Source organism: Melopsittacus undulatus, chromosome 8 (genome assembly GCF_012275295.1).
Source record: "Melopsittacus undulatus isolate bMelUnd1 chromosome 8, bMelUnd1.mat.Z, whole genome shotgun sequence".
Lineage (NCBI taxonomy): Eukaryota > Metazoa > Chordata > Aves > Psittaciformes > Psittaculidae > Melopsittacus > Melopsittacus undulatus.
This window is the reverse complement of record NC_047534.1, coordinates 20,860,110-20,872,846: the sequence shown is the minus strand read 5'-3', so window position 1 is coordinate 20,872,846 and position 12,737 is coordinate 20,860,110. Positions and strand designations below refer to the sequence as shown.

The 12,737-nt window shown below is 43.0% G+C and overlaps 1 long non-coding RNA gene across 1 annotated transcript; it reads right to left on the bottom strand.

Moving 5' to 3' along the window:
• Positions 1–1,266: 1,266 nt before the first annotated feature.
• LOC115946773 (uncharacterized) lies at positions 1,267–11,905 on the bottom strand. The gene is made up of 4 exons (XR_004080803.2): positions 11,759–11,905; positions 5,426–5,593; positions 4,247–4,356; positions 1,267–2,287 (listed from the first exon to the last, which is right to left on the bottom strand). It is a non-coding gene; the product is annotated as an uncharacterized lncRNA (long non-coding RNA).
• Between the last annotated feature and the right edge of the window lie 832 nt (positions 11,906–12,737).

The window sequence follows — 12,737 nt, the reverse complement described above, 5'->3', positions numbered from 1 at the left end:
CATTCTGTGATTCAGAAGTAGATGAGCTTTAAACTCCCTTCCAACTCAAACCAGCCTGTGATTCTACGATAATTTCTGAAGAACATTCCTCATTCTGGCACTAATTTCCAAATTGCTGAGGCTTGCAGCTGAACCATGTTGAGGTCAACATCCTTCAGTTTATTCTTATCCTCTCCACCAAAGTTCTCTTTCCCTTTCCATCTGCTGGGAAAACATTTATTTGCTCCAGCTGACCAATGAGAGAGGGCACACGACCAAGCAAGAAATAATTTACTTCAGCTGATGTGAATGATTTGGACAGCAAAAGATTAACTAGTAGCTACATTTGAAGTTACCTTGCAGATTCTGACAAGGAGTGTGGGGAAGACGGCTGGGGACAAGTTGGGAGCAGTAACCTCAGCTCCCAGCTAAGACAGCGAGGACAAGTGTGTCGGTCCTCAGTAGTATTGTGCAAACTATTTAACAATACGGTTCATCTTTCTCCTGTGGCTGCAGTGAGAAAATTCTATTGTCAGTGATACTATGAAGCCTTAAAAAGTCCTGTGAAGAGAATTTAAAAACATTATTTTACTTATATTTTAATATTAATTGTTATGGTTTCAGGCTTTGGGAGGAGAAGGGCAGGGAGGGAGCACCTCCAAGCAGCAGGATTGAAAGGACATTATTCTATTAATTTTATAAGTCAAAGCACTGACACAAATTATATTCAGGAAACCAAATGTAATTCCACAGGGAAAAATGCAGCTATACTACATTTGCTGAAAAATAACTCAAATCCCAACTATTTTTCAGAAAGAAGAATTCTCAGAAGCTGTAATGCTGAAAGGGATCAACAATAGCAGAAGAGAGAAAATTAGACATGCCTGTAATTTGAGATGACAGAACTGGGGGGAAAAACAGAAACAAGAAAACAATGGGATAGTAGAGTTCAGGAACAGAAACTGTAACAAAGGCCTCTTAGTGGTATTGTAGTGCAAACCCCCTGGAACACTGCATTCAGTCCTGAGTATTCTGCTATTTGCATCAAAAATACATCAGCAAACATAAAGGTTGTTTGGTTTTTTGTTTTGAGTAGAATTGATGAGGACTGATTTAGAGATGCTGTCATGTGAGTTGGAAGAGGTAAATACAGCTACATATGACATGTAGGACACAGCTACAAAAAGTAGGCACTGTGGGAGAAAAACTTTAGGTTTGGAGAGCTGAGTGCATTACTATTATGTATGTCATGTAGGACACAGCTACAAAAAGTAGGCACTGTGGGAGAAAAACTTTAGGTTTGGAGAGCTGAGTGCATTATTATTATGAGGAAGGAGAAACTAGGCTGAAAGGAGGCAAAAAGCTGAATGTTACAATGGCTTGGCTGTAAAATGTACTGCCTGGTGGAGCAGTTGCTCCAGGAGACTTCTTCTCGTCGTATTTCAAATAAGCCCAGTGCCAGCATTTATCCCTTGGCCTACCAAGCACAGTTGATCTTTTCCAGAGAAACATGCCATCTCTAATTTCTGTGTTTCTAAAGCTTCCTCCTCTGTAGACCACTGTCATGTCAGTGGCAAACTCTGAGGAGAAGACAAACTGTAGCCCATGGGGGGACAAGATCTAAATGAAGAAATAAACTAATGCATGCCTGTGTGTGATACTTTATAGTCACACGACAAACCACAGTTAGGCAAAGGTAGTGACAACCAGTCTTCCTTCTGTTGACCTCTGCTAGAAACAGTAACATAAATGTCAAAAGCACATAGGAAAGAAAACCAGGCTGTTCTTTCCTTCACACTCCTGACTTTGACTCTCCATCATCTCTGCCCACTCCATCTTGCCTTTCATCCCCAAGGTCAGTAAACTGAACATTTAAATTAATTACTTGGAATTCTGTTCATCCGACATAAGCCCTCTCCAATATAGTTTTCAACCTTAGGCATCAGAGTGGTATGTCACATTTTCCAAATATCACAGTTCAGTCAACCCTCAGAGCAGTTCCCATCTTCTCTGACACAGTCATTTTTGAAACACACAGCTGTGTTTTGCACTTTTTGTTTTCTCTGATGGTCCTTGCATGGTTTCTTCTACCTCATTAATTGCTTCATCATTGTATCCTCATTCAGCTTGGTAAGGGAGGGTTTTTTCTTTGGGTTATTTCTCTTCTTCTTTGTTACTTCTCTTTCTTCTTTGGTCATTTCTTCAGAGTGAAGTGCAATCAGTATCCTCACTTTGTTGTATCTCTCAGACCCAGATGAAGCCAATGAATCTGTGCGGGTGCAGCAGAAGGACGTGTTCACTTCCTGAGCTGACTGACACAAGAAGCAGTTTAGTCAGGGGCCAAGAAAAAATCATGTGTCACCCCAGAAGCAATCACAGTGGCTCTGTCTACATTTACATGCAGAAAGAATGTGGGAAAGACCTGAACCCTCCCAGCCATCCCAGAGTTGGTGGGATGATGACCATACATGCTTTTTCCCTTCAGAGCAGGCTTCTCATTTGTTGTCAAGTGGCACATGCTGTGCCAAACTATTTGACACAGTTGATGCCAACTTGGCCTCACCTCTCAGAGGTGACCCTGCCTTCCTTGAGGAAGGGAGGAACAACAGAAGGCATCTGAGTGCCATAGTCTGAATTTACAGGTTTACAGCTAGGTGCTTCCTTTAGTCATCTGTTCTTGACTTCCACTGTAAATGACAGGTCATTTCTTCCAGATGCATCATTCCTAAAGTTGAGCCAAACTGGAAGATGCCTTTAGTGGCTAAGAAATCTTATTTTCTCTGTCTAAGAATGAGGTTGTGCTGTGGGGAAGAAGGGTGGTGGATAACAGGCTTTATCTACACAGACTTTATCTACACAGAGAAAGGGACAGGCACAATTAGTGAGTTATAACTCCTTAACTATACCCCTCTTTCTTGACCAGTTAAACACCTTGAATAGATGCGCTTATCTGGCATAAGAATGTCAGTGGCACAGAAGTGATGTATACAGTAATGTTATACTGTCAGATCAAACTAGAGAGGCTGAGAAGGCTTGGTGGACAAATGTGGGCATTTGAAAGGTGGACTGCATTTGAATATACAGAGTAAGATGCAAATACCTGGAATAAGCACAGCTTGTGGTAGTTATGTGGATCGTAGAGTGAAAGACAGCTTCATAGAATATTCCTCCATGTTATCAGATGCCTCTGATCCCAAATTATCTATTGTTATCAGATACAGCCTTTGTACTACAAAGGCACCATAAAGCATGAGGAAGGATATAAGATGCTAAAAGTGCTTCTTAAATGATAGTGAAAACTGTATCAACCTTTTGCATAGGAGGAGTCACAGCAAGCTGGTTGGGTCTATGCACTAGTGGAATTCAGCTTGTGATTGCCAGTATAAATGCATGCTAAGTAAAGAATCCCATAAAAATGTGTTGATTTTGCTTATGAGCAATATTGTATGGGGGCAAAGTGGCTGTGTGTACAGACATGCTCTCCTCCAGAGAGCTAATGTGGTATTTGAACACCAGCTGTGGAATCTGTGTCTAGGGCTCTGCATTTGTGTGGAAGAGAGTCATATCCCAACCGTGCTGGGAAAATTGGCTCATGTATCTCTAGTTCTCACTATTTTTCTCAGTCTTTCAGGTTTTTGATCTATTTTCAAAACCTCTCCATAGGGACTGTTCATGTGGAACGTACTCTTCTGTGACACAAGACTGGAATTTCAGTCATTCGTAAAGGAGACCTGAGACTCTGTGTGTGTGTGTAGTGACAGCTCACTAGAACAGACACAGGGCCAACACAGGCTTTGCAAGCAAAAAGACACATCATAGAATCACTGAATAGCTTGAGTTGGAAGGGACCTGAAAGCTCATCCAGTTCCAATCCCGTGTCACAGACAAGGACACCTTCCACTAGCCCAGGCTGCCCAAAGCCCAGTCCAACCTGGCCTTGAACACTGCCAGGGATGGGGCAGCCACAGCTTCTCTGGGCAACCTGTGCCAGGGCCTCACCACCCTCACAGAGGGGAAGAACTTCTTCCTAAGATCTCATCTCAGTCTCCCCTCTGTCAGTTTAAAGCCATTTTCCCTTGTCATGTCACTACATCCCCTGTCAAAAGCCCCTCTGCAAATTTCTTGAAGGCCCAGCCTGCCTCTTTTCCTTCCTTCCCTGTTTCACTCCTCCCTTTCCCCACCATTTTCACACCCTGATCAAACATTTGAAATCATAATGGCAAAAACATTCCAAGTAAACTGTAATTTACCCTGGGTTATTACTCACCGGATCCAGGCGCACCATGCCCTGCCCTGGGCAGGCATCCTCTTACATCCTCCCTCTGCAACAAGAAGTTCATCTGCTGGGTCATGGCTAAGGAAAGGCACAGTCCTCAACTGTGGAAAAAAACTGCTTTAATGATACCTCAGTAAAGCAACACATGGGCTAGCACTGCATTGGATTGTGGGCCAGGAAGTCTACCAAATGAGGCACATGTATGCAAAGAGACTGTGTTCACCTGCAGCTGGGAAACATGCCTCATGAAGAGACTGTATCAGGGTGCGCCTAGTGCATAGGGTTGCTCAGTGAGGGACAAGTGATCTTCAGGTGTAGACAGGGGATGCTGGAAGTGAGAGGCAAAAGCAAGTGCAGCTACATGTTGTCTCACGGATAGGTTTTTATAGAATCACAGAATCAGACTGGTTTGGATTGGAAGGGACTTTAAAGCTCATCCAGTTCCAACCCCCTGCCATGGGCAGGAACACCTTCCACTAGACCAGTTTGCTCCAAGCCCCATCCAACCTGGCCTTGAACACTGCCAGGGATGGGGCAGCCACAGCTCCTCTGGGCATCCTGTGCCAGCACCTCAGCACCCTCACAGGGTGAGAGCAGAGATGGAGTGGTAGATGAGGAAGAACTTCTTCCTAATATCTAATCTAAATGCTCTTTGTCATCTTAAAGCCATTCCACCTTTTCCTATCACTACAGGCCCTTGTCAAAACACCCTCTCCAAGTTTCTTGTCTTTCCCTTTAGGCACTGGAAGCTGCTCCAAGTTCTCCTTGGAGCCTTCTCTTCTCCAGGCTGAGCAAGCCTGTATCTTTCAACCTTTCTCTATAGGAGAGGGGCTCCAGCCCTCAGGGCATCTTCATAATGATAATTTTCACCATAAATGATCAACCTTTTTTCAAATTAGTAGTTCTATCACTGTGAGTTGCTTGCTTAGTCAAATTGTACAATTGTTACAGCCAGCTGGAAATAGGAAACCTGTCTGAGTGCATAAATCTCAGCTCAAGCAGGCTAGCAGTGACCCCAGCCAGCTTGTACTTGGTTACCAGGCAATGTAACATATGGAGGGCTTGACCCCTTTTTCTGCCTCCAACAGCAGATGCCTTGTATGGACCACAGGAACAAGAAAAACATATGAAAAGGTAACTTTTCTCAGACACCATCACCACTATTTTTACCTGTATTAACTAAGTTAGGGTTGGCAAGAGGTGCTCTTCACTTCAATCACTTATTTTCTACAATTACAGATGTGGATGAATTTATTTTCACATCTGTATTTTCCAAAGTCTATGAAGGGCAGATGTCTTGATGGGGAAAACTCCATGGCACAAGGATGTCACATATTCCTGGGAGAAGGCAAAGAGAAATATTTGGGTAAATACAAGTTAAACTATGTTGATGCCAAATACATAGCCAGAGACTAAACTGTGAAGTCAATTCTAATTAGCCATTACCTGATTCCATATTGTCCCCCTTCTCTACACACAATGGTCATAAAGCTGACCAACAAAAAAACCCCAATCAAATCAAACCAACAACCAACCAACTTCCTCTGTTACAAAAATGTAAGTTTAAACAATGATATCTTCTGTCACCTCCATTACCTTTGAAAAAGGCATTTTGCTGACATAAAGGTATTTTTTTCATCTGATGGAAGTTGCAGGATGCAGCAGTGCTTAGAGAAATGACAGTCTATATACACAGGATGCAGACTGCCTGCACCTACCTTTTTTGCACAGGCCTGGAAGCAGAAAACAGGGCAGAAAGAACCAAGATAAGCAGCTGACTTGGCAAGATGCGGATTCTTTTTGCTGCAATGCATTATTACCACTAGAATGAGCTTCCAGTGTTTACTGTACACATACAGATTGGTATGCAAGGAGATGGGCTGTCTGAATAAATAAACAGAAAAGGCCACAGTCCAAGTCTGACTGAACAATAGACTGGGGAGAATGCAATCCTCCTCTTTAGCTGGACTTCCCTCCAGGAAACCCAACTCGTAATAAAATCCTTCTGTATCCTGTGCCCTAATCTGTGGGTGTTGATTCAGTTCCAGTTAATCATGTAGATTGTATTTGCAGAAGAAGGTGAGTGGAGGTTGTTGGATGCAACCAAGAAAGTATTCTGCAAGAAACGTTCCTGCTCTAGATGGGAAGAGGATTGGCCTCAGCATTTTGAGAGGTACACCTGTTCGAGTCCCCCTCAATATGATCACTTCTTTAGTCAAGTTGCTGGTCATGCATCAGACCTGAAAAATTCAGAACTCCTCTCCTGCCTCCTTGAGAAATGTGAATGGTTGTCCAAACACAGTGATTCTCATGCCTCCAGCAGAAGGAGATTTTGACCCTAAGGCTTCCACTTCACGATGCCTGGAGCTTTAACTGAACAGTCTTTGAGGCTTACCTCAAATCATTTGGATTACTGAGTCTTCTGAACATGAAGGTTCTTTTCAACATGTGGAAAATTAAGGCATCCATTTTTCAATCTGTGGCTTCAAGTTGACCAAAAGAGAGTTGTCATATTGTGTCTAACTAAGGATCAACATCCAAGCCTAAACCTCAGCCAAAACAAAATAAATTCTCAACCTTTTGTAAGTGGTGACTCTCCAGACCATTTTATTTAATACTAGCATTTGTGAATTAGAAGCTCAATAAATCATAGAACCATAGAAGAGCTAGGGTTGGAAAAAACCTTAAGATCATCTAGTTCCAACCACCCAGCCATGGTCAGGGACATCTCACACTAAACCATGTCACCCAAGGCTCTGTCCAACCTGGCCTTGAACACCGCCAGGGATGGAGCATACACAGCTTCCTTGGGCAACCTGTTCCAATGCCTCACCACCTTCACAGTAAAGAACTTCTTCCTTTTATCCAATCTAAACTTCCCCTGTTTACATCTGAACGCATTACCCCTTGTCCTACCACTACAGTCCCTAATGAATAGTCCCTCCCCAGCATCCTTGTAGGCCCCCTTCAGATACTGGAAGGCTGCTATGAGGTCTCCACGCAGCCTTCTCTTCTCCAGGCTGAACAGCCCCAACTTTCTCAGCCTATCTTCATACAGGAGGTGCTCCAGCCCCTGATCACCCTTGTGGCCCTTTTCTGGATTTGACCCAACAGCTCCATGTCCTTCTTATGTTGAGGACACCAGAACTGTACACAGTTCACAAAGTGAGGTCTCATGAGAGCAGGGTTCACCTCCTTTGGGGAGGGGCAAGATCACCTCCTTTGACCTTCAGTTACAGACCACAGATGGCTGCAAGACACAGGTCAGCAGCAGAGCAGCATCATTGCCATCAGCTCTGGACTTCCCCAGCACTTACTGGAAGTCCTGGCTAGACCACTTTGCTATGAGACAGTCCGCTTTAGGCTGATACATCTGCTCAGAGGGGTTCCCATGCTACCACGTGAGCTACATGGTGAAGGGCTGCTGGCACACTGGGTTCACATGGAGATGGCATCACCCAGCCTGCATCCCCAGTGTGCCAGCACCTTCTGCTGCAAACTTATTTAAAGTCTTTCAGAGTTTCAGAGTTTGCTAGGTAGTGTTGTGGCTGCAGGACATACTGGCCTTAGGTCACCAAGTACCCAGAGGTGACCACGGCTGTTCAGGATAATGGCCACATCAAACGCACAAGCAGGTTAATGGGCAAAAATGTGAAAACAAAAAAATAGTGGAAACCTTGAAATGGTGGGACCTTATATCCAGAAGCCAAGCATAAGATATGCACAGGGTTAGCTGCAACACATCCTGCTGCTTCACTGCCAGAGCAACACAAAGAAGGTAAATCTGTGCTGTCCTGGACCCCTGCAGCAAGGAGTGGATATCCAGAGGATAAAGCACCTGACATTTAGTTAATAAAATGCAGTGATTTTAGAAAAATTAAATTACATTTATAATCACAGCCACTGTAACAGAAGATGCTAACTGGAGTATTGATACTGCTCACCGGCTTCCAATAGTCAGAAGTCAGCAAGTATTGCAGTGTCTGTACTCTTACATCTTATGGATCAATAGTGGTTCGGAGTTCACAGACTGAATTTCTTGACACTGGTTTGGAGGTTGCAATAGCAGTCTCGAAAATCAAGGTAGTTAGAATCTCTGTGTGCTTTAGTGTTTTCAATGTCCCTTCAGAAAGTGCCTTTTTAAGATGCTGCATATTCATATCTGAAACTGGTTATTACACTCGCCTTTTTTCTTTCTTTTTTTTTTTTTTTTTTTTTTACAAGGAGATGAAACACTTTTACCTCTTTTAGCAGGATCTGGAAGTAGCCCATTCCTATTTTTACATTTTTTACATTTCCTGTTCCAGGAAGGAAAGGGGATTTTAATGGTTTTTTTTACTACAGATTTTCTTTCCTAGTTGAACCAAATCTGACTCAGTGGTGATACTGAAAGAGTTATGCTTCCTGTTTGCTTCTGCTTAAGAAAAAAAAAATCTAGCGTAATCTGTTGAAAGTGCAGTATATTTTTCAGTACTGAGCTGAAACACTGAAACTTTCTCCAAACACTGTTTAACATTTACTTATCAGAAAATCACAGAATGGTTTGGGTTGGAACGGACCAGTTTCAACCCCCTGCCACCTTCCACTAGACCAGGTTGCTCCAAGTCCCATCCAACCTGGCCTTGAGCACTGCCAGGAATGGGGCAACCACAGCTTCTCTGAGCAGCCTGTGCCAGAGCCTCACCACTCTCACAGGAGGGAAAAACTTCTTCCTAAGATCTGACCTAAATCCCTCCTCTGTCAGTTTAAAGCCATTCCCCCTTGTCCTGTCAATACAGACCCTTGTCAAAAACCCCTCTCCAGCTTTCTCATCATCCTCTTTAGGCACTGGAAGCTGCTCTAAGTTCTCCTTGGAGCCTTCTTTTCTCCAGGCTGAACAAGCCCAGCTCTCTCAGCCTGTCTCCATAGTGGGGGTGATATGAGAATTCATAGTTTCATTTCAAGACATGCTGATTCAGATTTGTTGCTGACATGAAGCTGCCTTACTACCAAAATCAGTGTTTGTGTTGATTTAAACATTATTTTTACTGGTGGAAGCAATTTTCCTTGAAAGTAGCGCTTTGGCTCAATGGTATTTGTGTCACTGCATAATGAAGTTGTATGTTACATCACTGTAGATTGACAAGCCCCAGGTAGTGACTCTTCTGACAATATAATCTGTTGCAGTGAGGATACACAGCCTGTGGAAAAGCAACCAAGTACTCCACTGACAGGGCAACATCAGGTGCTGCAAGACAATGAGTGACTTCCTAAGGCTGATGACAGACCTGTGGTCACTGGCTTTACCCTTCAACTAAGGTAATTTTTTAACCATGTCAGAAGAAGATATTTTTCATCAAGAAATACTGGGGAGCCTAGTTTAAACAACAGCTATCAAAACAAAACAAAACAAAGCAAAATGAAACAAATTCTAGGTTTGGCCACATAATTTTTTTAAGGCTATGACACTCCTCAGTAGCCCTTCAATTCAGCCTCTGGTACTGCGAGGAACCATGCATCAGATGACACTGAATCTGTGACATTGTACAATGGTATCATTGTGGCTACAAAGAATGAAATCAGATTGTTTGCCGGATGTACCAGTCAGTAGGAAACAAAACAAGCCTACCAATGCTTAGGTGCTCTTCTCAGCATGGCAAAGTATTCAGAGAAAACATCAAACTATGTATCTAGGGTGCAGGATTAAATACAGCATGTCCTAAGAGCACGGTTTTTGCAAGATTTGTTCTGCAGTTTACTGAGAGGAAAAGACCATAAATCAACATAGCCATAAAATGTAAAAAGACACATGGAAATGTTTTTGTTTTGTTTTCAGCTCCAAACAGCACTTCTCCCATGGTTATTACTCCATGTTCCTTGCCATTACAGACCCAGGGTTCCCACAGCTATGAAAATATTTTTGCTTTCACCTTGGTGTAACTAGTTGCTCCCAGTCCGTTCCATTTCTTAATCAAGAGGAAATTTATGTTGACTGCCGTAGAACAGCAACATGACACATCAAAGGCTGTCAGAGGCTAAAGTGAAATTAAATATTTAAGTTTTGGCCAAATCTGGCTTTGGGCTTTCTTTGTGAAGGCATGGTTCTTCTGACCCTCACAGATTCAGGAAGAAGAAACTGTGGCTACCATATCAAACACAAAACTGAAAAACATAGGCAGTGGAGGGAGGGATACACATCCTGGGGAGGTTATAGGGATATGGCCTAGGAGTGCAGGGCCTTGGCTAGGGACATAGTAACAAGAAGGGTTTCTTCAGATACATACGACAGCAAAGTAAGATGCCAGAAACTGTACCTCCCCAGTAAGCAAAAGAGGAGACCTGGTCACATAGGACATGGAGAAGGCTGAGGTACTCAGTGACTTTTTTGCCTCAGTCTTCACTGGCAAGTGCTCCAGCCACACCACCCAAGACACAGAAGGCAAAGACAGGGACTGGGAGAATGAAGAACCATCCACTGTTGGAGAAGATCAGGTTAGAGATCAGCCAAGGAACCTGAAGGTGCACAAGTCCATAGGACCTGATGAGATGCATCCATGGGTCCTGAGAGAACTGTCAGATGAAGTTGCTAAGACACTTGCCTGGGAAGATCATGGAGCAGGTCCTCCTGGAAACTATGTTAAGGCACATAGAAAACAGAAAGGTGACTGGTGACAGCCAACATGGTTTCACTAAGAGCAAATCATGCCTGACAAATTTGGTGGCCTTTTATGATGGGTCCATAGCACTGGTGGGTAAGGGAAGAGTGACTGGCATCATATATCTGGACTTGTGCAAAGCATCTGACACTGTCACTTCTCTCTACATTGGAGAGGCATGGATTTGATGGATGGACCACTCGGTGGATAAGGAGTCGGATGGATGGTTGTACTCAGAGAGTTGTGGTCAACAGCCTGATGTCTGGGTGGAGATGAGTGATGAGTGGTAATACTCATGGGTTGGTACTGGGACCAGTATTATTTGACATCTAACACTGGGATTGGGAGCACCCTCAGCAAGTTTGCCAACAACACTAAGTTGTGTGGTACAGTCAACATGCTGGAGGGAAGGGATGGGATCCAGAGGGACCTGGACAGACTGAATACGTGGGACTGTGCAAACCTCATGAAGTTCAACAAGGCCAAGTGTAAGGTCCTGCACCTGGGTCGGAGCAATCCCAAGCACAATTACAGGCTGGGTGGAAAATGGATTGAAAACAGTCCTGAGGAGAAGAAATGGAAGCATTAAATTAAGCAGCTCTTACAGCAAACAATGCTCTCTTAGTCTGTGATAGATATCAAGATAGATATCAAGAAAGAAACTGTGTTATTCCCCCTTTAGAAAATGACTATATGTCTGTGAGGGTGATGGCCATCTCAGGCCCACTTGATTAGTACTGACACAGTCATAAGAGTCCTCATCAGAGCCCTTATAACCTCTTGTGTGTGCAAACACACGTAGGCACAGAGGCTGTAAACACAACTGGGTGGCTTCGACACATTCAAGACACTCACTGACACCTCTTACCTCTGAATAATTTGAGATAGAAATTTCCATGACAGAGCAGATGAATAGTCCACAGTATTTGTTGCCTCACACAGCCCAGTCGCTAATATCAGATATTCCACAAAACTCTGCAGATGACAGTAAAATACAGGCTAACAACAGGAAGCTTCTTTGAGAGGCTGGCTGAAGTCCTGAAATTAGAGATGCACAAACAAACACAGCTGCATTGGTACAATTTCTAAAAGGCCAGAGGCAAAGCTTCTAATATACCTTTACACAGATATGAAACACTCTGGGGATTTACTACTTGCACTCAAGGAAGTGACCAGTGGTAACAGCAGATAAATAATGAAAAAAACAATTATGTTTTAAAGACCCCTATAATTTTAACAGTCCATGGTGGTGTTAATAATACAGGGAAGGAAACTGAAAAACATTTCTCTTGACATTTACCCTTTTGGTGACCTGGTAAGTTAAGCGTGGTGATTTGTGATGAGGTAGAGCTTTAGCGGAAGAAAAAAAGGATTTAATTTATATTCAAGTCTCTTGGTTTTTACTATCCTGCTCTTCTGTTTTGAAGCATTTAGAGGCTTCTCTGAGTGTGTGTGGTATACCTCATCTTTTCTGAGTTTTAAGCCACCCAAAACAATCAGATAAATAAACTGATTTTTGATTGCAATTACATGTGTGGTCAAGGCATTCTCCAAATAAATCAAAGCTTTATGATTTCAGTACTATTTCTTAGCACTTAAACCTGGACTTCTTTGAACTAGTCAGTTGGAACTACATAATCTTTAAGGCTTCTTCCAACCTAAACAATTCTATGATATTGTTCTCCAATATTAACACAGAATGAAAAGACAATCCTAGCTAGTAAAACAGAAATAAGCCTTTAATACTTATCATTTCAAACCAACAAAAGGCAGCAACTGCAACAAAAGGGGCCTGAATGACACCAGCACTTCATTGATAACGGAGTAAAGAATTCTTTTGCTTACCA